Genomic DNA, 23,727 nt, shown 5'->3' with positions numbered 1-23,727 from the left:
AAGCCATACTAGAGAATATTATAAACGAAAATTTCCCAAATATCACCAAAGATTCTGACACACTGCTTTCAGAGAGATATTGGACCCCAGGTTGCCTCAACTCTAACCGAGCTTCTCCAAGGCACATTGTGATAAACCTGTCCAAAGTCAAGACAAAAGAAAAGATTCTGAAAGCTGCCAGGAGTAAGCGCCAGTTGACCTACAGGGGCAAATCCATCAGAGTGACCACAGACTTCTCTAATGAAACTTTCCAAGCAAGAAGACAATGGTCATCTACCATTAATCTACTTAAACAGAACAATTTCCAGCCCAGAATTCTGTACCCTGCTAAGCTAAGCTTCGAAATGGACGGAGAAATCAAATCATTTACGGATATACAAACATTGAGGAAATTCACCACAACAAGACCAGCTCTACAGGAAATACTTCAACCTGTTCTGCACACTGACCACCACAATGGATCAGCAGCAAAGTAAGAACTCAGAAATTAAAGGACAGAACCTAACCTCCACACTGATGCAAAAGATAAAACTAAGCAATGGACTCTCACCAAATAACATGAATAGAATACTACCACACTTATCAATTATCTCAATAAATGTTAATGACTTGAATTCCCACTGAAGAGACATAGATTGGCTGACTGGATTAAAAAACACAAGCCATCCATTTGCTGTCTGCAAGAAACACACCTGGCTTCAAAAGACAAATTAAAGCTCCGAGTCAAGGGTTGGAAGACAATTTTTCAGGCAAATGGAATTCAGAAGGAAAGAGGAGTTGCGATCTTATTTTCAGATACATGTGGATTTAAAGCAACTAAAGTCAAAAAAGACAAAGATAGTCACTTTATATTGGTCAAGGGAAAAATACAACAAGAAGACATTTCAATTCTAAATATTTATGGGTGGCACCTGTGGCTCAAGGAGTAGGGTGCCGGTCCCATATGCTGCAGGTGGCGGGTTCGAACCCAGCCCCAGCCAAAAACCACAAAAAAAAAAAAAAAAGAAAAAAGAAAAAATAAAAATAAATATTTATGCACCCAATTTAAATGCTCCCAGATTCTTGAAACAGACCTTACTCAGTCTGAGCAATATGATATCTGATAATACCATAATAACAGGGGACCTAAACACTCCTCTTACAGAGCTGGACAGATCCTCTAAACAGAAATTAAACAAAGATAGAAGAGATTTAAATGAGACCCTAGAACAACTGTGCTTGATAGACGCATATAGAACACTCCATCCCAAAGATAAAGAGTATACATTCTTCTCATCACCCCATGGAACATTCTCCAAAATTGATCATATCCTGGGACACAAAACAAATATCAACAGAATCAAAAGAATTGAAATTTTACCTTGTATCCTCTCAGACCATAAGGCACTAAATGTGGAACTCAACTCTAACAAAAATGCTCGACCCCACCCAAAGGCATAGAAATTAAACAATGTTCTGTTGAATAACAGATGGGTGCAGGAAGAAATAAAACAGGAAATCATGAACTTCCTTGAGCATAACAACAATGAAGACACAAGCTACCAAAACCTGTGGGATACTGCAAAAGCAGTTTTGAGAGGAAAATTCATCGCTTTAGATGCCTGCATTCGAAAAACAGAAAGAGTGCACATTAACAATCTCATAAGCCATCTTACGGAATTGGAAAAAGAAGAACAATCTAAGCCTAAACTCAGTAGAAGAAAAGAAATATCCAAAATCAAATCAGAGATCAATGAAATTGAAAATGAAAGAATCATTCAGAAAATTAATGAAACAAGGAGTTGGTTTTTTGAAAAAAATTAATAAAATAGATAAACCATTGGCCAGACTAATGAGGAATAGAAAAGTAAAATCTCTAGTAACCTCAATCAGAAATGATAAAGGGGAAATAACAACTGATCCCACAGAGATACAAGAGATCATCTCTGAATACTACCAGAAACTCTATGCCCAGAAATTGGACAATGTGAAAGAAATGGATCAATATTTGGAATCACACCCTCTCCCTAGACTCAGCCAGGAAGAAATAGAGCTCCTGAACAGACCAATTTCAAGCACTGAGATCAAAGAAACAATAAAAAGCTTCCAACCAAAAAATGCCCTGGTCCAGATGGCTTCACTCCAGAATTCTATCAAACCTTCAAGGAAGAGCTTATTCCTGTACTGCAGAAATTATTCCCAAAAATTGAGGAAGAAGGAATCTTCCCCAACACATTCTATGAAGCAAACATCACCCTGATACCAAAACCAGGAAAAGACCCAAACAAAAAGGAGAATTTCAGACCAATCTCACTCATGAATATAGATGCAAAAATTCTCAACAAAATCCTAGCCAATAGATTACAGCTTATCATCAAAAAAGTCATTCATCATGATCAAGTAGGCTTCATCCCAGGGATGCAAGGCTGGTTTAATATACGCAAGTCCATAAACGTTATCCACCATATTAACAGAGGCAAAAATAAAGACCACATGATCCTCTCAATAGATGCAGAAAAAGCATTTGATAAAATCCAGCATCCTTTTCTAATTAGAACACTGAAGAGTATAGGCATAGGTGGCACATTTCTTAAACTGATTGAAGCTATCTATGACAAACCCACAGCTAATATTTTACTGAATGAAGTAAAACTGAAATCTTTTCCCCTTAGAACTGGAACCAGACAAGGTTGTCCTCTGTCACCTTTACTATTCAACATAGTGCTGGAAGTTCTAGCCAATACAATTAGACAAGACAAGGAAATAAAGGGAATCCAAATGGGAGCAGAGGAGATCAAACACTCCCTCTTTGCTGACGACATGATCTTATACTTAGAGAACCCCAAAGACTCAACCACAAGACTCCTAGAAGTCATCAAAAAATACAGTAATGTTTCAGGATATAAAATCAATGTCCACAAGTCAGTAGCCTTTGTATACACCAATAACAGTCAAGATGAGAAGCTAATTAAGGACACAACTCCCTTCACCATAGTTTCAAAGAAAATGAAATACCTAGGAATATACCTAACGAAGGAGGTGAAGGACCTTTATAAAGAAAACTATGAACTCCTCAGAAAGGAAATAGCAGAGGATATTAACAAATGGAAGAACATACTATGCTCATGGATGGGAAGAATCAACATTGTTTAAATGTCTATACTTCCAAGGGCAATCTACCTATTCAATGCCATCTCTATTAAAATAGCAACATTGTGTTTTCAAGATTTGGAAAAAATGATTCTGCGTTTTGTATGGAACCGGAAAAAAACCCGTATAGCTAAGGCAGTTCTCTGTAACAAAAATAAAGCTGGGGGCATCAGCATACCAGATTTTAGTCTGTACTACAAAGCCATAGTGCTCAAGACAGCATGGTACTGGCACAAAAACAGAGACATAGACACTTGGAATCGAATGGAAAACCAAGAAATGAAACTAACATCTTACAACCACCTAATCTTTGATAAACCAAACAAGAACATACCTTGGGGGAAAGACTCCCTATTCAATAAATGGTGTTGGGAGAACTGGATGTCTACATGTAAAAGACTGAAACTGGACCCACACCTTTCCCCACTCACAAAAATTGATTCAAGATGGATAAAGGACTTAAATTTAAGGCATGAAACAATAAAAATCCTCCAAGAAAGCATAGGAAAAACACTGGAAGATATTGGCCTGGGGGAAGACTTCATGAAGAAGACTGCCATGACAATTGCAATAACAACAAAAATAAACAAATGGGACTTCATTAAACTGAAAAGCTTCTGTACAGCTAAGGAGACAATAACCAAAGCAAAGAGACAGCCTACACAATGGGAAAGGATATTTGCATATTTTCAATCAGACAAAAGCTTGATAACTAGGATCTATAGAAAACTCAAATTAATCCACATGAAAAAAGCCAACAATCCCTTATATCAATGGGCAAGAGACATGAATAGAACTTTCTCTAAAGATGACAGATGAATAGCTAACAAACACATGAAAAAATGTTCATCATCTCTGTATATTAGAGAAATGCAAATCAAAACAACCCTGAGGTATCATCTAACCCCAGTGACAATGGCCCACATCACAAAATCTCAAAACTGCAGATGCTGGCGTGGATGTGGAGAGAAGGGAACACTTTTACACTGCTGGTGGGACTGCAAACTAGTACAACCTTTCTGGAAGGAAGTATGGAGAAACCTCAAAGCACTCAAGCTAGACCTCCCATTTGATCCTGCAATCCCATTACTGGGCATCTACCCAGAAGGAAAGAAATCCTTTTATCATAAGGACACTTGTACTAGACTGTTTATTGCAGCTCAATTTACAATCGCCAAAATGTGGAAACAGCCTAAATGCCCACCAACCCAGGAATGGATTACCAAGCTGTGGTACATGTATACCATGGAATACTTTTCAGCCATTAAAAAAAATGGAGACTTTACATCCTTCGTATTAACCTGGATGGACGTGGAAGACATTATTCTTAGTAAAGCATCACAAGAATGGAGAAGCATGAATCCTATGTACTCAATTTTGATATGAGGACAATTAATGACAATTATGGTTATGGGGGGGAAACAGAAAGAGGGAAGGAGGGAGGGGGGTGGGGCCTTGGTGCGTGTCACACTTTATGGGGGCAAGACATGATTGCAAGAGGGACTTTACCTAACAATTGCAATCAGTGTAACCTGGCTTATTGTACCCTCAATGAATCCCCAACAATAAAAAAGAAAAAAAAAAAAAGAAAAGAAAACCTCCACCCAGGAGTGGAGCCTCAAGGCCACGTGTGGCCCTCCAGATCCCTAAGTGCAGCCCCTTGACACAATCCAAATGTCACAAACAAATCCCTTTATAAAAACGATTTGTTCCGTAAAATTTGGATTCAATCAAAAGGCCTCACTCAAGGACCAGAAAGTCACATGTGGCCCCACCTCACAAGAAAAGTGTCATTGGATGGCAGGGTCCTTCCTCCGAGTGGAATTAGAGCCTCAGGTCCAACCCCCCCTTATGTCATGGGAACTTACGTTAAAACTTTTTCACCTGCTGCTCTCCCACATTCCTGTTTAGACTCTAGTATCTCGGGCAGAAGCCGCCTGTTTTCCCTGTGGAGCTGGCTGACCTTCGTGGACATGCAGAGAAGCTGGGCCTTAAAGGAACAAGGCTTTGGAAACAGCAGGCATCTCAGAGAAAACAGAATGACAGCCGCAGAGACAGCCCCAGACTTTGCTCTGTGGGACAGTCGGCTCTCCAGGTAACATTTTCCAAGAAGGATCAAGGTTGAAATGGCCCAAATAAAATTAATCTCAAGAACACGAACAACTTTTCTTTTTCTTACTCATAGCAAATTGTGGATGGAAAATTCTGTATGCTACCCAGGAAAGAGTTTTCCAGCTGCCGATGCACACACAATGGAGTTATTTGCTACAAGAAAAGGTAAAATAGCTTTCCCTGGAGACAGATTAGATGGATCCTCAGGGACGTTGGAGAGGGCATGTTTGCCCAAGAAAAGTTATGTTGAACTCTGTTTGTGAGAATCAGACACTTTATTACAATTGAGTATAAAGTTTTGCATAATAAAGGTGTTTATCAATTGACTTCATGTCAAAATCTGATGTTTTTATTCATTCTATGATTTAAATCAGCCTTCAAGTACTCTTGCAACCCTGAAAGGCTGTACGAGTGAACACAGAAAGGTTTGTTCTGTTCCATGACTATTTTTCCGGAGACAACAGCACAGAAAGGAAGCAGGGAATATCTCTGGAGTAGAGATGAGAGAGCACCATTCCACCTGCACACGGACGAAGGGGTCGTCCTGCCACACAGCGACTCCAGGCATTTTTTTTTAATTAGTTGATTAACTATATATATATATTTTTTTTTATTGTTGGGGATTCATTGAGGGTACAATAAGCCAGGTTACACTGATTGCAATTGTTAGGTAAAGTCCCTCTTGCAATCATGTCTTGCCCCCATAAAGTGTGACACACACCGAGGCCCCACCCACCTCCCTCCTTCCCTCTTTCTGTTTCCCCCCCCATAACCATAATTGTCATTAATTGTCCTCATATCAAAATTGAGTACATAGGATTCATGCTTCTCCATTCTTGTGATGCTTTACTAAGAATAATATCTTCCACGTCCATCCAGGTTAATATGAAGGATGTAAAGTCTCCATTTTTTTTAATGGCTGAATAGTATTCCATGGTATACATATACCACAGCTTGTTAATCCATTCCTGGGTTGGTGGGCATTTAGGCTGTTTCCACATTTTGGCGACTGTAAATTGAGCTGCAATAAACAGTCTAGTACAAGTGTCCTTATGATAAAAGGATTTTTTTCCTTCTGGGTAGATGCCCAGTAATGGGATTGCAGGATCAAATGGGAGGTCTAGCTTGAGTGCTTTGAGGTTTCTCCATACTTCCTTCCAGAAAGGTTGTACTAGTTTGCAGTCCCACCAGCAGTGTAAAAGTGTTCCCTTCTCTCCACATCCACGCCAGCATCTGCAGTTTTGAGATTTTGTGATGTGGGCCATTCTCACTGGGGTTAGATGATATCTCAGGGTTGTTTTGATTTGCATTTCTCTAATATATAGAGATGATGAACATTTTTTCATGTGTTTGTTAGCCATTCGTCTGTCCTCTTTAGAGAAAGTTCTATTCATGTCTCTTGCCCATTGATATAAGGGATTGTTGGCTTTTTTCATGTGGATTAATTTGAGTTCTCTATAGATCCTAGTTATCAAGCTTTTGTCTGATTGAAAATATGCAAATATCCTTTCCCATTGTGTAGGTTGTTTCTTTGCTTTGGTTATTGTCTCCTTAGCTGTACAGAAGCTTTTCAGTTTAATGAAGTCCCATTTGTTTATTTTTGTTGTTGTTGCAATTGCCATGGCAGTCTTCTTCATGAAGTCTTTCCCCAGGCCAATATCTTCCAGTGTTTTTCCTATGCTTTCTTGGAGGGTTTTTATTGTTTCATGCCTTAAGTTTAAGTCCTTTATCCATCTTGAATCAATTTTTGTGAGTGGGGAAAGGTGTGGGTCCAGTTTCAGTCTTTTACATGTAGACATCCAGTTCTCCCAACACCATTTCTTGAATAGGGAGTCTTTCCCCCAAGGTATGTTCTTGTTTGGTTTATCAAAGATTAGGTGGTTGTAAGATGTTAGTTTCATTTCTTGGTTTTCCATTCGATTCCAAGTGTCTATGTCTCTGTTTTTGTGCCAGTACCATGCTGTCTTGAGCACTATGGCTTTGTAGTACAGACTAAAATCTGGTATGCTGATGCCCCCAGCTTTATTTTTATTACAGAGAACTGCCTTAGCTATACGGGGTTTTTTCCAGTTCCATACAAAACGCAGAATCATTTTTTCCAAATCTTGAAAGTATGATGTTGGAACCAGACAAGGTTGTCCTCTGTCACCTTTACTATTCAACATAGTGCTGGAAGTTCTAGCCAATACAATTAGGCAAGACAAGGAAATAAAGGGAATCCAAATGGGAGCAGAGGAGGTCAAACTCTCCCTCTTTGCTGACGACATGACCTTATACTTAGAGAACCCCAAAGACTCAACCACAAGACTCCTAGAAGTCATCAAAAAATACAGTAATGTTTCAGGATATAAAATCAATGTCCACAAGTCAGTAGCCTTTGTGTACACCAATAACAGTCAAGATGAGAAGCTAATTAAGGACACAACTCCCTTCACCATAGTCTCAAAGAAAATCAAATACCTAGGAATATACCTAACGAAGGAGGTGAAGGACCTGTATAAAGAAAACTATGAAATCCTCAGAAAGGAAATAGCAGAGGATATTAACAAATGGAAGAACATACCATGCTCATGGATGGGAAGAATCAACATTGTTAAAATGTCCATACTTCCCAAAGCAATCTACCTATTCAATGCCATTCCTATCAAAATACCAACATCATACTTTCAAGATTTGGATTAACTATATTTTTTAAAGTAGATTTTAAAAAATGTATTGTTATGAACAATGTCAAACAAACATAAAAGTAAAAGAGTATAATAGACCTTTGTCTATTCATTACTCAATTTCAACAACTAACAACTCATGATTGATTTGTATCACCTGTACCCCACTCCCCTACTGCACTATTTTATTTTATTTTTTTTTGGAGACAGTCTGACTTTGTCGCCCTCTGTAGACTGCTGTGGTACCATTGCTCACAGCAACCTCAAACTCTTGGGCTAAAGCAATTCTCTTGCCTCAGCCTCCTGAGTAGCTGGGATTACAGGCACCCACCAGAATGCCTGGCTATTTTTATTTTTTTATTTTTATTTTTATTTTTTTTGTTAAGTCATAGCTGTGTACATTAGTGCAATCAAGGGGTACAATGTGCTGGTTTCATATACAATCTGAAATATTCTCATCAAACTGTTCAACGTAGCCTTCAAGGCATTTTCTTAGTTATTGTATGTAGACATTTGTATTCTGCCTTTAGTAAGTTTCACCTGTAACCATTCTAGGATGCACCATAGGTGTGGCCCCACCTATTACCCTCCCTCCACCCTAACCTCCCCACTCCCTTCCTCTTCCTTGGCCCTTTCCTCATAGTCTTGTGCTATAGTTGGGTTATAGTCTTCATGTGAAAACTATAATTTAGCTTCATAGTAGGGCTCAGTACATTGGATACTTTTTCTTCCATTCCTGAGATACTTTGCTAAGAAGAATATGTTCCAGCTCCATCCATGTAAACATGAGAGAGGTAAAGTCTCCATCTTTCTTTAAGTCTGCATAATATTCCATTGTATACACGTACCACAATTTGCTAGTCCATTCATGGGTCGATGGGCACTTGGGCTTCTTCCATGACTTAGCAATTATGAATTGGGCTGCAATAAACATTCTGGTACAGACGTCTTTGTTATATTCTGATTTTGGGTCTTCTGGGTATAAACCTAGTAAAGGAATTATAAGATCGAATGGCAGGTCTATTTTTAGGTCTCTAAGTGTTCTCCAAACATCCTTCCAGAAGGAACGTATTAGTGTGCATTCCCACCAGCAGTGTAGAAGTGTGCCCTTTCCTCCACATCCACACCAACATTTCTGGTTTTGGGATTTTGTTATGTGGGCTACTCTTACTGGGATTAGGTGATATCTCAAAGTAGTTTTGATTTGCATTTCTCTGATGATTAAGGATGATGAGCTTTTTTTCATGTGTTTATAGATCATGCATCTGTCTTCTTTACAGAAGTTTCTCTTCAAGTCCCTTGCCCACCCTGAGATGGGATCACGTGTTCTTTTCTTGCTAATATGTTTGAGTTCTCTGTGGATTCTGGTTATTAGACCTTTATTGGAGGTAAAACCTGCAAATATTTTCTCCCATTCTGAGGATTGTCTGCTTGCTTTACTTACTATGTTCTTGGCTGTGCAGAAGCTTTTTAGTTTGATCAGGTCCCAGTAGTGTATTTTTGATAAAATACACTAAATTAAATTTTTTATCCATTGAGAGTCTATCTTAGTTAATGGTGAAAAGTGTGGGTCCAGTTTCAGTCTTTTACAAATCGCCAGCCAGTTTATCCAGCACCATTTGTTAAATAGGGAATCTTTTTTCCACTGAATGTTCTTAATTGACTTGTCAAAGATCAAATAACGGTAAGTAGCTGGATCCATCTCTTGGTTCTCTATTCTGTTCCAGACATCTACTTCTCTGCTTTTGTGTCAACACAATGCTGTTTTGATCACTATCGATTTATAGTACAGTCTCAGGTCTGGTAGCGTGTTTCCTCCTGCTTTGTTTTTATTGCTGAGTAATGTTTTGGCTATTCGAGGTTTTTTCTGATTCCATATAAAACGAAGTATTATTTTTTCAAGATCTTTAAAATATGACAATGGAGCTTTAATAGGAATTGCATTAAAATTGTATATTGCTTTGGGCAGTATGGACATTTTAACAATGTTGATTCTTCCCAGCCTATGAGCATGGTATGTTTTTCCATCTGTTAACATCTTCAACGAGGGTATATGTGAAACTTGGTAAACGGTCTGTGAAGCTAGTGAATGATGCCCCATGATCATATCAATGTACACAGCTATGATTTAATAAAAAAATAAAATAAAATAAATAAATAAATAAATAAAAACTATGAACAAAAAAAAATCTTCAGCTATTTCTTTTCTTAAAGTTTCATAGTTCTCTTTATAGAGATCTTTCACATCCTTTGTTAGGTATACTCCCAAATATTTCATCTTCTTTGGCACTACTGTGAAAGGAATAGAGTTCTTGACTGTTTGTTCGGCTTGGTTATTGTTGGTATATATAAAGGCTACAGATTTATGGGTGTTGATTTTGTAGCCTGAGACATTGCTGTATTCCTTGATCACTTCTAAAAGTTTTGTGGTATGATCCCTAGTGTTTTCCAGATATACAATCATATCGTCTGTGAAGAGTGAAAGTTTGATCTCTTCTGACCCTATGTGGATACCCTTGATCGCCTTTTCTTCCCTAATTGCAATGGCTAAAACTTCCATTACAATGTTAAAGAGTAATGGAGACAATGGGAAACCTTGCCTGGTTCCTGATCTAAGTGGAAATGATTTCAATTTAACTCCATTCAATATGATATTGGCTGTGGGTTTGCTGTAGATGGCCTCTATTAGTTTAAGAAATGTCCCTTCCATACCAATTTTCTTTCTTTTTTTTTTTTTTATTGTTGGGGATTCATTGAGGGTACAATAAGCCAGTTACACTGATTGCAATTGTTAGGTAAAGTCCCTCTTGCAATCATGTCTTGCCCCCATAAAATGTGACACACACTAAGGCCCCACCCTCCTCCCTCCATCCCTCTTTCTGCTTCCCCCCCATAACCTTAATTGTCATTAATTGTCCTCATATCAAGATTGAGTACATAGGATTCATGCTTCTCCATTCTTGTGATGCTTTACTAAGAATAATGTCTTCCACTTCCATCCAGGTTAATACGAAGGATGTAAAGTCTCCATTTTTTTTAATGGCTGAATAGTATCCCATGGTATACATATACCACAGCTTGTTAATCCATTCCTGGGTTGGTGGGCATTTAGGCTGTTTCCACATTTTGGCAACGGTAAATTGAGCTGCAATAAACAGTCTAGTACAAGTGTCCTTATGATAAAAGGATTTTTTTCCTTCTGGGTAGATGCCCAGTAATGGGATTGCAGGATCGAATGGGAGGTCTAGGTTGAGTGCTTTGAGGTTTCTCCATACTTCCTTCCAGAAAGGTTGTACTAGTTTGCAGTCCCACCAGCAGTGTAAAAGTGTTCCCTTCTCTCCACATCCACGCCAGCATCTGCAGTTTTGAGATTTTGTGATGTGGGCCATTCTCACTGGGGTTAGATGATATCTGAGGGTTGTTTTGATTTGCATTTCTCTAATATATAGAGATGATGAACATTTTTTCATGTGTTTGTTAGCCATTCGTCTGTCCTCTTTAGAGAAAGTTCTATTCATGTCTCTTGCCCATTGATATAAGGGATTGTTGGCTCCATACCAATTTTCTTAAGTGTTCTGATCATGAAGGGATGCTGGATATTATCAAAAGCTTTTTCTGCATCAATTGAAAGAATCATATGGTCCTTATTTTTTAGTTTGTTTATGTGCCAAATTACATTTATAGATTTACTTATATTGAATCAGCCTTGAGACCCTGGGATAAATTCCAAGTGGTCGTGATGTATAATTTTTTTGATATGTTGTTGGATTCTGTTCATTAGGATCTTATTGAATATTTTAGCATCAATATTCATTAGTGATATTGGTCTATAATTTTCTTTTCTTGTTGGGTCTTTCCCTGGTTTGGGGATCAAGGTGATGTTTGCTTCATAGAATGTGTTGGGTAATATTCCTTCTTTTTCTATATTTTGGAAGAGGTTTATTAATATAGGTACTAGCTCTTCTTTCACGGTTTGGTAGAATTCTGATGTAAAGCCATCTGGTCCTGGGCTTTTCTTTTTAGGGAGATTTTGTATAGTTGATGATATTTCAGAACTTGATATAGGCCTGTTCAACATTTCCACTTTGTTCTGGCTAAGTCTTGGTAGGTGGCGTACTACCAGGTATTGGTCAATTTCTTTCAGATTTTCATATTTCTGAGAGTAGAGTTTCTTGTAGTATTCGTTAAGGATTTTTTGAATTTCTGAAGGGTCTGTTTTTATTTCATCGTTACCATTTCTGATTGATGAAATTAGAGATTTTACTCTTTTTTTCCTGGTTAGGTTGGCCAAAGATTTATCTATTTTATTGATCTTTTCAAAAAACCAACTTTTGGATTTGTTAGTCTGTTGTATAATTTTTTTTTTCAATTACATTTAATTCTGCTCTGATTTTGTGCTATTCCTTTTCTTCTGGTGGGCTTGGGGTTAGAGTGTTCTTCCTTCTCCAGTTGCTTGAGAGGTCCCATTAAGTTATTAACTTCCTCTCTTTCCATTTTCTTGAGGATGGCTTGTAGTGCTATAAATTTCCCTCTTAGGACTGCCTTTGCAGTATCACAGAGGTTCTGGTAATTCGTGTCTTGATTGTTGTTTTGTTCCAAAAATATGGTGATTTCCTTCTTAATCTCGTCTATAACCCATGTATCCTTCAGTATAAGGTTTAGCTTCCATGTTTTTGAATGGGTATGCAGATTCCTTTTGTCATTGAGTTCAACTTTTATTCCATGATGGTCTGAGAAGTTGCAAGGAATAATTTCTATTTTTTTAAATTTGCTGAGGTTAGATTTGTGGCCTAGGATGTGGTCGATTTTGGAGTATGTTCCATGGGCTGATGAGAAGAATGTTGATTTTTGTTGAGATGAAATATTCTGTAGATGTCTGTTACGTCCAGATGTTGAATGGTTAAGTTTAAATCTAAAATTTCTTTGCTTAGCTTCTTTTTGGAGGATCTTTCAAGGACTGCTAAAGGGGTGTTAAAATCTCCAACTACTATGGAACTGGAGGAAATCAAGCTGCTCGTGTCTGTTAGAGTTTCTCTGATAAATTGAGGTGCATTCTGGTTGGGTGCATAAATATTAATAATTGAAATCTCATCATATTGAGTATTACCTTTAACAAATATGAAGTGTTCATCCTTATCCTTCTTTATTTCGGTTGGTTTAAAGCCTATTGCGTCTGCGAATAGGATTGCAATGCCTGCTTTTTTCTGCTTCCCATTTGCCTGGAGTATAGATGACCATCCCTTCACCTTGAGTCTATATTTGTCTTTTAACGTAGGATGCGATTCTTGTATGCAACAGATATCTGGCTTGAGTTTTCATATCCAGTCAGCCAACCTGTACCTCATTAGAGGACAATTTAAACCATTCACATTAATTGAGAATATTGATAAGCCTTTTGAGAGTGTGATGGACATTTTTAATCCTTTTGCAACTGTGAAAGTTGGAATTTGATCAAAATTATCTGGGTGGGTTTACTTTTGTGGTGGAGGATTACACTGGTCTTTATGGAGCATAGGTCTGAGAATATCCTGGAGAGCTGGTTTAGTTATGATAAATTTCTTCAACATGTGAATGTCATTGAAGTATTTAATTTCTCCGTCATAAATGAAACTCAGTTTAGCTCGGTACAGGATCCTGGATTGAAAGTTATTTTGTTTTAGGAGATTAAAAGTCAATGACCATCCTCTTCTAGTTTGAAAGGTTTCAGCAGAGAGATTTGCAGTTATTCTAATATTCTTGCCCTTGTAGGTGATGGTTTTCTTTCATCTGGCTGCTTTCAGAATTTTCTCCTTCATATTAACTTTAGTGAAATTGATTATGATGTGTCTGGGGGATGTCTTATTTGGATTGAGTCATGCTGGAGTTCTGAAACTGTCTGCTATCTGAATTTCAGAATCTCTTGGCATGTCTGGAAAGTTCTCCTTCATAATCTCATGGAGAAGAGACACTGTGCCTTGTGAAGCCACTTCGTCACTTTTGGGGATCCCTATAAGATGAATATTGTTTTCTTCGAATTATTCCAGAGCTCTCTGAGAGAGTGATCTGCTTTTGCCCTCCATTTCTCTTCCTCTTTGAGAGTTTGGGAGCGTTCGAAAGCCTTGTCTTCAATGTCAGAAATCCTTTCTCCTGCTTGCTCCATTCTGTTACTAAGGGATTCTGCTGTGTTTCTCAGATCTTTGAGGGCTGCAACTTCTTGTCTCAATGTATCAAAATCTTTGGTCATTTGGTCTTTGAATTCGTTGAATTCTTGAGATAACTTTTGGGTTACTGCTTGGAATTCTAATTTGATCTTATTTGCTATCCATATTCTGAATTGATTTCTGACATTTCAGCTATTTGTTTGTGCATGGGATCTTGTGCTGTGTCTGCCCCATTGATCCTTGGGGGAGTTGATCTACTCTGATTATTCATATTGCCAGAGTTTTTCAGTTGATTTCGCCTCATGATTCTTTTTGCCTCATGGTTGTTTTTCACCGTTGCCTCTGGCCATCCTCAGAGTTGGGGGGGGTGTCTCTCCAAGATTAGACCCAAGCGGAATCACCCTATTGTTGCTGGATCTTTGTAGAGGGTCACCCTGTAGAGTTCCTCTGGGGCTGCCCCAGCCAGGGAGTTCTGGTTGTGGAAACAGCTCTGGAGTGTGACACACCCAGATCCAGCAACAGGGCAGGAGTTTGTGCGCATGGTTCTGGGAGTGCCTGGTGCCCTGTGATTTGGCACAGAGAGCCCAAGGCCCCAGCAGTCTCTGGCCTAGAGAAGGGCTCTGTGCAGAGGCAGGGAGTGCTCCGGAGGACACGCAGCTACCCGAGTCCCTGGCCAGATGAGTGGGCCGATGTGGAGGCAGGGAGGGTACAGGAGGGAGGACGCAGGGTTGCGCGGCTCCCGCAGTTCCTGGTCAGAGCACATGGAGGCCCCGCGGGCACGGGTCACCGGTCGGGGGTCACGCGTAGCTCTTATGGAGGTCTGGGTGGCGCCAAGCCCAGGTGTTTGAGGTTGCTATGAGCTGTGACACCATGGCACACTACCCAGGGCAACAGCCTGAAGCTCCAGTGTGCCAAAACCAGTCTCACTGTGCCCCTGAGGGTTAAGACTGTAAGGCAGCTCAGCCCCACCTTTAGGCTGCTCAGTCGCTAGGTTACTAGCTCCCATCTGATCCTTGCTCTGCAACCCTGAGGGCGGAGCTTGCCAGGACAGTTCTCTCCCAATGGCTCCTTGCGTCCCACAGCCAAACACTATTAGCTCCATCCGGCTCAGCGGCTCAGTCTGGGGCCCTAGACAATGCCCAAAGTTCTCCGCACTCCTGCTCAAGCTCTCCCCAAGGCAGTTCAACTGAGTGCCAAGTCCAAGAACACCTAAACAGTTCACAGGTAAGGCCTTTACAGTTCGAAGTCTCACTGCTGCTTGTACTTCAGGCCAGTGGGATTAGGTCGATCGAACACACACAACCACTTGCCAGTTTTCCACTGTTTTTGTCCTCCTCTTGGGGTCCAGAAGTCCCTTGCTGACTCCCTGTATCCTCAAAGGGATGATTATAGGCAGATCCCACCAGCCAGAAATGCCTGGAGTCTTACCTCTCCAGGCTCACCGGCCCAATTGCAGGGAAGCTGTTACTCGGCCACCATCTTGGATTGTTCTCCAACTTCAGGCTTTTTTGATGATGTTTGTAAAATAGTTCAGGCTGAAAACACAGACAATGTTGACATTGTTGAGAGAATATGCTGAATTGCTCAGGCTGATGTGAGTGAAGCTGGTTCTGTTCCTATGTCGAGCAGCAGGGATCTTGACAAAGTGTATCATTTCCAAATAGACCTGTTGAGAGATACCAGGATTAGTCCATGGCATGAATCTGAAGTCTTGTACAAAATATTCTGAGTTCAAGAGAGAAGAGAAATGGTAGTAGACCTGCAAATTTCAACCAGGTAAAGTCGGCAGATACCATAATCCAAGTTGTACTTCAATATTGAGAAATAAGGACCTGGAGACCTGATGTGAAAAGAGCAAATAGGGTGGGTGTCCCAGCTCCAGAAAAGACAGCCAAGAATTTGAATTCTCTGCCTTTCTCTACTATCCAAAGCCGATAGCGTGCTGCCTGCCAACACTGGGTGACAGTGGCCCCTTCTCAGCTGGGACACTGATTCAAACGCTAATCCTCCTGAGTCATTCTTCCAGATACATCCTGGAATAATGCTCACCAGCTATCTAGGGATCCCTGCTTCTCGTCATGTGGACGCCTAAAATCACTTGTTTACTTGTTACATTTTTGGTGAAATTGCTCATTCATAAACACAAGTACGCTTTATCTTACTGTGCTTTTCCTTATCATCCTTCACAAATATTGCAATTTTCCAAAGTAAGGTATAGAGGATTAAATATCATACTTATGACAACAGTCACCAATATAATAACTCATCTGAGGAATTACTGAGAACAAGACATTCTCCTGGCAAGCCTGGAAATCTCTTGTGATTTGGAAGGCAAGCCACCAAGTAACTCAGTAATCCTGGAGGAGCAAAGTTCAGTGCTGGAGTCGTAAGGCTATTGTTAAACATTAAACATGAGTGTTTGTGGCTAGCTGTGTTGAGCAAGTCCATCAGCTTTGCCAACAGCAGGTATTCCCTAAGAAATGATTAAGATCCACTGAGGGCTCAGAGGATGGCTGACATTTCTTAGCAGTGTTTTTAATTAGGGTGTGTACATTGTTGCTTTAGACAGAATGCTATTGCACATTTAAATAATTTTTTTTCATTTCAGAACACTATGATTTTTATTTTTTTATTGTTAAATCATAGCTGTGTACATTAGTGCAATCGCCTGTACCCATTCTAAGATGCACCATAGATGTGGCCCCACCCATTACCCTTCCTCCACCAAAACCTCCCCCCTCCCTTCCCCTTCCTTGGCCCTTTCCCCATAGTCTTGTGCTATAATTGGGTTATAGTCTTCATGTGAAAACTATAATTTAGCTTCATAGTAGGGCTCAGTACATTGGATACTTTTTCTTCCATTCCTGAGATACTTTGCTAAGAAGAATATGTTCCAGCTCCATCCATGTAAACATGAGAGAGGTAAAGTCTCCATCTTTCTTTAAGGCTGCATAGTATTCCATGGTACACACGTACCACAATTTGCTAGTCCATTCGTGGGTCGATAGGCACTTGGGCTTCTTCCATGACTTAGCAATTATGAATTGGGCTGCAATAAACATTCTGGTACAGATGTCTTTGTTGTATTGTGATTTTTGGTCTTCTGGGTATAAACCTAGTAAAGGAATTATAGGATGGAATGGCAGGTCTATTTTTAGGTCTCTAAGTGTTCTCCAAACATCCTTCCAGAAGGAACGTATTAGTGTGCATTCCCACCAGCAGTGTAGAAGTGTGCCCTTTCCTCCACATCCACACCAACATTTCTGGTTTTGGGATTTTGTTATGTGGGCTACTCTTTCTGGGGTTAGGTGATATCTCAGAGTAGTTTTGATTTGCATTTCTCTGATGATTAAGGATGATGAGCTTTTTTTCATGTGTCTGTAGACCTTGCGTCGGTCTTCTTTAGAGAAGTTTCTCTTCAAGTCCCTTTCCCACCCTGAGATGGGATCACCTATTCTTTTCTTGTTAATACGTTTGAGTTCTCTGTGGATTCTGGTTATTAGACCTTTATTGGAGGTATAACCTGCAAACATTTTCTCCCATTCTGAGGATTGTCTGCTTGCTTTACTCACTATGTTCTTGGCTGTGCAGAAGCTTTTTAGTTTGATCAGGTCCCAGTAGTGTATTTTTGATACTGCTTCCATTGCCTGGGGAGTCCTCCTCATAAAATATTCACCAAGGCCAATTCCTTCAAGAGTTTTCCCTGCACTTTCTTCAAGTATTTTTATAGTTTCATGTCTTAAGTTTAAATCTTTTATCCAGTGAGAATCTATCTTAGTTAATGGTGAAAGGTGTGGGTCCAGTTTCAATCTTCTACAGATTGCCAGCCAGTTTACCCAGCACCATTTGTTAAATAGGGAATCTTTTCCCCACTGAATGTTCTTAATTGACTTGTCAAAGATCAAATAACGGTAAGTAGCTGGATCCATCTCTTGGTTCTCTATTCTGTTCCAGACATCTACTTCTCTGCTTTTGTGCCAGTACCATGCTCTTTTGATCACTATCGATTTATAATACAGTCTCAGGTCTGGTAGTGTGATTCCTCCTGCTTTGTTTTTATTGCTCAGTAATGTTTTGGCTATTCGAGGTTTTTATCTGATTCCACATAAAACGAAGTATTATTTTTTCAAGATCTTTAAAGTATGACAGTGGAGCTTTAATAGGAATTGCATTAAAATTATATATTGCTTTGGGCAGTATGGACATTTTAACAATGTTGATTCTTCCCAGCCATGAGCATGGTATGTTTTTCCATCTGTTAACATCTTCAGCTATTTCTTTTCTTAGAGTTTCATAGTTCTCTTTGTAGAGATCTTTCACATCCTTTGTTAGGTATACTCCCAAATATTTCATCTTCTTTGGCACTACTGTGAAAGGAATAGAGTCCTTGACTGTTTGTTTGGCTTGGTTATTGTTGGTATATATAAAGGCTACAGATTTATGGGTGTTGATTTTGTAGCCTGAGACATTGCTGTATTCCTTGATCACTTCTAAAAGTTTTGTGGTAGAATCCCTAGTGTTTTCCAGATATACGATCATATCATCTGTGAAGAGTGAAGGTTTGATCTCTTCTGACCCTATGTGGATACCCTTGATCGCCTTTTCTTCCCTAATTGCAATGGCTAAAACTTCCATTACAATGTTAAAGAGCAATGGAGACAATGGGAAACCTTGCCTGGTTCCTGATCTAAGTGGAAATGATTTCAATTTAACTCCATTCAATACAATATTGGCTGTGGGTTTGCTGTAGATGACCTCTATTAGTTTAAGGAATGTCCCTTCTATACTAATTTTCTTAAGTACTCTGATCATGAAGGGATGCTGGATATTATCAAAAGTTTTTTCTGCATCAATTGAAAGAATCATATGGTCTTTATTTTTAAGTTTGTTTATGTGCTGAATTACATTTATAGATTTATGTATATTGAACCAGCCATGAGACCCTGGGATAAATCCGACTTGGTCATGGTGTATAATTTTTTTCATGTGTTGTTAGATTCTGTTTGTTAGGATCTTACTGAGTATTTTAGCATCAATATTCATTAGTGATATTGGTCTATAATTTTCTTTTCTTGTTGGGTCTTTCCCTGGTTTGGGGATCAAGGTGATGTTTGCTTCGGAGAATGTGCTGGGTAATATTCCTTCTTTTTCTATATTTTGGAAGAGGTTTAGTAGTATAGGGACTAGTTCTTCTTTAAATGTTTGGTAGAATTCTGACGTAAAGCCATCTGGTCCTGGGCTTTTCTTTTTAGGGAGATTTTGTATAGTTGATACTATTTCAGAACTTGATATAGGCCTGTTAAACATTTCCACTTCGTTCTGGCTAAGTCTTGGTACGTGGCATGCTTCCAGGTATTGGTCAATTTCTTTCAGATTTTCATATTTGTGAGAGTAGAGTTTCTTGTAGTATTCGTTAAGGATTTTTTGAATTTCTGAGGGGTCTGTTGTTATTTCATCATTACCATTTTGATTGATGAAATTAGAGATTTTACTTTTTTTTTCCTGGTTAGGTTGGCCAAAGGTTTATCTATTTTATTGATCTTTTCAAAAAACCAGCTTTTGGATTTATTGATCTGTTGTATAATTCTTTTGTTTTCAATTTCATTTAATTCTGCTCTGATTTTGGTTATTTGTTTTCTTCTGCTGCGTTTGGGGTTGAAGTGTTCTTCTTTCTCCAGTTGCTTTAGATGTTCCATTAAGTTATCGGTTTCCTCTCTTTCCATTTTCTTCATGAAGGCTTGCAGTGCTATAAATATCCCTCTTAGGACTGCCTTTGCATTATCACAGAGGTTCTGGTAATTCGTGTCTTGATTGTTGTTTTCTTCCAAAAATATGGTGATTTCCTTCTTAATTTCGTCTATAACCCATGTATCCTTCAGCATAAGGTTGTTTAGCTTCCATGTTTTTGTATGGGTATACAGGTTCCTGTTGTTATTTAGTTCAACTTTTGTTCCATGATTATCTGAGAAGATTCAAGGAATAATTTCTATTTTTTTTAATTTGCTGAGATTAGATTTGTGGCCTAGGATGTGGTCGATTTTGGAGTATGTTCCGTGGGCTGATGAGAAGAATGTGTATTCAGTTTTTTTGGGATGAAATGTTCTGTAGATGTCTGTTACGTCCAGATGTTGAATGGTTGAGTTTAAATCTAAAATTTCTTTGCTTAGCTTCTTTTTGGAGGATCTTTCAAGGACTGCTAAAGGGGTGTTAAAATCTCCAACTACTATGGAAGTGGAGGAAATCGAGTTGCTCATGTCTGTTAGAGTTTCTCTTATAAATTGAGGTGCGTTGTGGTTGGGTGCATAAATATTAATAATTGAGATCTCATCATATTGAGTATTACCTTTAACAAATATGAAGTGTCCATCCTTATCCTTAATTATTTTGGTTGGTTTAAAGCCTATTGCATCTGCGAACAGGATTGCAACACCTGCTTTTTTCTGCTTTCCATTTGCCTGGAATATAGATGACCATCCCTTCACCTTGAGTCTATATCTGTCTTTCAATGTAAGATGCGATTCTTGGATGCAGCAGATATCTGGATTGAGTTTTTGTATCCAGTCTGCCAACCTATGCCTCTTTAGAGGACAATTTAAACCATTCACATTAATTGAGAGTATTGATAAGCCTTTTGAGAGACCAGTGGACATTTTTAATCCTTTTGTGACTGTGGAAGTTGGAATTTGATCAACAATTTTTTGGGTGGGTTTACTTTTGTGGTGGAGAATTACGCTGGTCTTTATGGAGGATAGGTCTAAGAATGTCCTGGAGAGCTGGTTTAGTTGTGGCAAATTTCTTCAACATGTGAATGTCGTTGAAGTATTTAATTTCTCCGTCATAAATGAAACTCAGTTTAGCTGAGTACAGGATCCTGGGTTGAAAGTTATTTTGTTTTAGGAGATTAAAAGTCAATGACCATCCTCTTCTAGCTTGAAAGGTTTCAGCAGAGAGATATGCAGTTATTCTGATATTCTTCCCCTTGTAGGTAATGCTTTTCTTTTGTCTGGCAGCTTTCAGAATTTTCTCCTTCATATTAACTTTAGTGAAATTGATTATGATGTGTCTGGGGGATGTCTTATTTGGGTTGAGTTGTGCTGGAGTTCTGAAACTGTCTGCTATCTGAATTTCAGAATCTCTTGGCATGTCTGGAAAGTTCTCCTTCATAATCTCATGGAGAAGAGACTCTGTGGCTTGTGAAGCCACTTCGTCACTTTCTGGGATCCCTATAAGACGAATATTGGTTTTCTTCAAATTATCCCAGAGCTCTCTGAGAGAGTGGTCTGTTTTTGCTCTCCATTTCTCTTCTTCTTTGAGGGTTTGGGAGCATTCGAAAGCTTTGTCTTCAATGTCAGAAATCCTTTCTCCTGCTTGCTCCATTCTGTTACTGAGGGATTCTACTGTATTTCTCAGATCTTTGAGGGATGCAACTTCTTGTCTCAATGTGTTGAAATCTTTGGTCATTCGGTCTTTGAATCTGTTGAATTTTTGAGATAACTTTTGGAATTCTAATTCGATCTTATTTGCTATCCAGATCCTGAATTCAATTTCTGACATCTCAGCTATTTGTTTGTGCATAGGGTCTTGTGCTGTTTCTGCCCCCATTGATCCTTGGGGGAGTTGATCTACTCTGATTATTCATATTGCCAGAGTTTTTCTGTTGATTTCACCTAATGGTTGTTTTTCACCATTGCCTCTGGCTGTCCTCTGAGTTGGGGAGGTGTCTCTCTAAGATTAGACCCCAACGGGATCACTCTATTGTTGCTGGATCTTTGTAGGGAGTGACCCTGTGTAGTTCCTCTGGGGCTGCTCTAGCTAGGGAGTTCTGGTTGTGGAGGCAGCTCCGGTTTGTGACACACCTGGATCCAACAACAGGGCTGGGGGTGGTGCGCACGGTTCTGGGAGTGCCAGGCGCCCAGTGACTTTGGCACAGAGAGCCCAAGGCTCCAGCAGTCTCTGGCCAGGAGAAGAGGTCTGCACAGAGGCAGGGAGGACTCCAAAGGGCACGCAGCTACCAGAGTCCCTGTCCAGCTGAACGGGCTAGTGTGGAAGCTGGGAGGACACAGAAGGGAGGACGCAGGGTTGTGTGGCTCCCACAGTTCCTGGTCAGGGAATGTGGAGGCCCAGTGGGTGCGGGTCACCAGTCAGGGGTCGCTGCACAGCTCTTATGGAGGTCTGGGCAGCACTGAGCCCAGGAGTTTGAGGTTGCTATGAGCTGTGATGTCACGGCACTCTACCCAGGGCAACAGCCCAAGGCTCCAGTGTGTCAAAACCGTCTCGCTCTGCCCCTAAGGATTAAGGCTGCCAGGCAGCTCAGTCCCCACCTTTAGGCTGCTCAGTCAGTAGTTTACTTTGACCCGCCCAATCCTTGCTCTGAGACCCTGAGGGCGGAGCTTGCCAGGGCAGTTCTTTCACAGTGGCTTCCTGCGCCCAGGTCAGTGGCTCAGTCTGGGGCCCCAGACAATGCCCAAAGTTCTCCACACCCCTGCTCAAGCTCTCCCCAAGGCAATTCAACTGGGTGCCAAGTCCAAGAACACCAAAACAGTTCACAGGTAAGGCCTTTCCAGTTTGCAGTCTCACTGCTGCTTGTACTTATGGCTGCCGGTGTGATTAGGTTGATCGAACACACACAACCACTTGCCAGTTTTCCACTGTTTTTGTCGTCCTCTTGGGGTCCAGAAGTCCCTTGCTGCCTCCCTGTATCCTCAAAGGGATGATTATAGGCAGATCCCACTGGCCAGAGATGCCTGGAGTCTTGTCTCCCCAGACTCGCTGTTCCCAGTTGCAGGGAGGCTGTTACTCAGCCGCCATCTTTAATCTCTCTCTTTTAAATAAATTTTAAATGTATTATACATTGAAATTGTAATTTATAAATTACACCATAGTAAAATGGTGAACTAAGGCTGTTTGTACCAATTTGGATGGAACTAGAGACCATTCTTTAAGTGAAGTATCCCAAGAATAGAAAAACAAATACCACATGAACTCACTATTAAATTGGAACTAATTTCCCAGCCCTCACATGCTCACATGATGGTACAGCTCAAGCAGATGGGAGGGAGAAGAGGGAGAGTTAAATCTACACCTCGCAGGCCCAGTGCACAGTGCCTTGGTGATGGGCACACTCGTAACTTTGACTCACAAAAACTCACGCAACCAAAACATCTATACCCCTGTCATATTCTGAAATAAAAATTTTTTACCTATTTTCCAATTTTGCTTCCTTTATTCAGGAAAAATCAGAGAGAAGCAACCCAGGTCTGCAAGTTCTGATTTCAAGAGACTTTAATCCTCTTTCATCAAACTTCATTTATAATGTACTAGTCTGTCCTCCAAAAGGAGAAACAGGCAAGCATTTCCCCATGTCAGCATCACTCACCAATTGATCATAACACGTTTCCAGGGTTATTGTTTTTGATAATGTTAAACAAAGATCATACATTCTATGAAATAGTATCAGTTTTTTCCAGGAGTTACTTTATAATAGTTTCTTATAAACCTGGGCAGAAGACAGAAATACTACAAAGCACTAATGACATATTGCAAATGACGTGCAAAAATCTAAAGGCTGTTATAATAACAATCAGTGCTCCAAGAAACAGGTAGTCCTATTACAATTCTAAGATAAAAGAAACAAAATAGAGTTATAAAGGAAAAATGGCAAGATTTTTTTCAATTATTAA

The 23,727-nt window shown here is 39.7% G+C and overlaps 1 non-coding gene across 1 annotated transcript; it reads right to left on the bottom strand.

Annotated features, from left to right (window-relative positions):
* Positions 1-23,282: 23,282 nt before the first annotated feature.
* LOC128573207 (U8 small nucleolar RNA) lies at positions 23,283-23,415 on the bottom strand. The gene has a single exon (XR_008376365.1). It is a non-coding gene; the product is annotated as a U8 small nucleolar RNA (small nucleolar RNA).
* Between the last annotated feature and the right edge of the window lie 312 nt (positions 23,416-23,727).

This window comes from Nycticebus coucang, chromosome 20 (genome assembly GCF_027406575.1).
Source record: "Nycticebus coucang isolate mNycCou1 chromosome 20, mNycCou1.pri, whole genome shotgun sequence".
Classification (NCBI taxonomy): domain Eukaryota; kingdom Metazoa; phylum Chordata; class Mammalia; order Primates; family Lorisidae; genus Nycticebus; species Nycticebus coucang.
The sequence above is the reverse complement of the archived record's forward strand: the minus strand, read 5'-3'. Positions and strand labels throughout refer to the sequence as shown.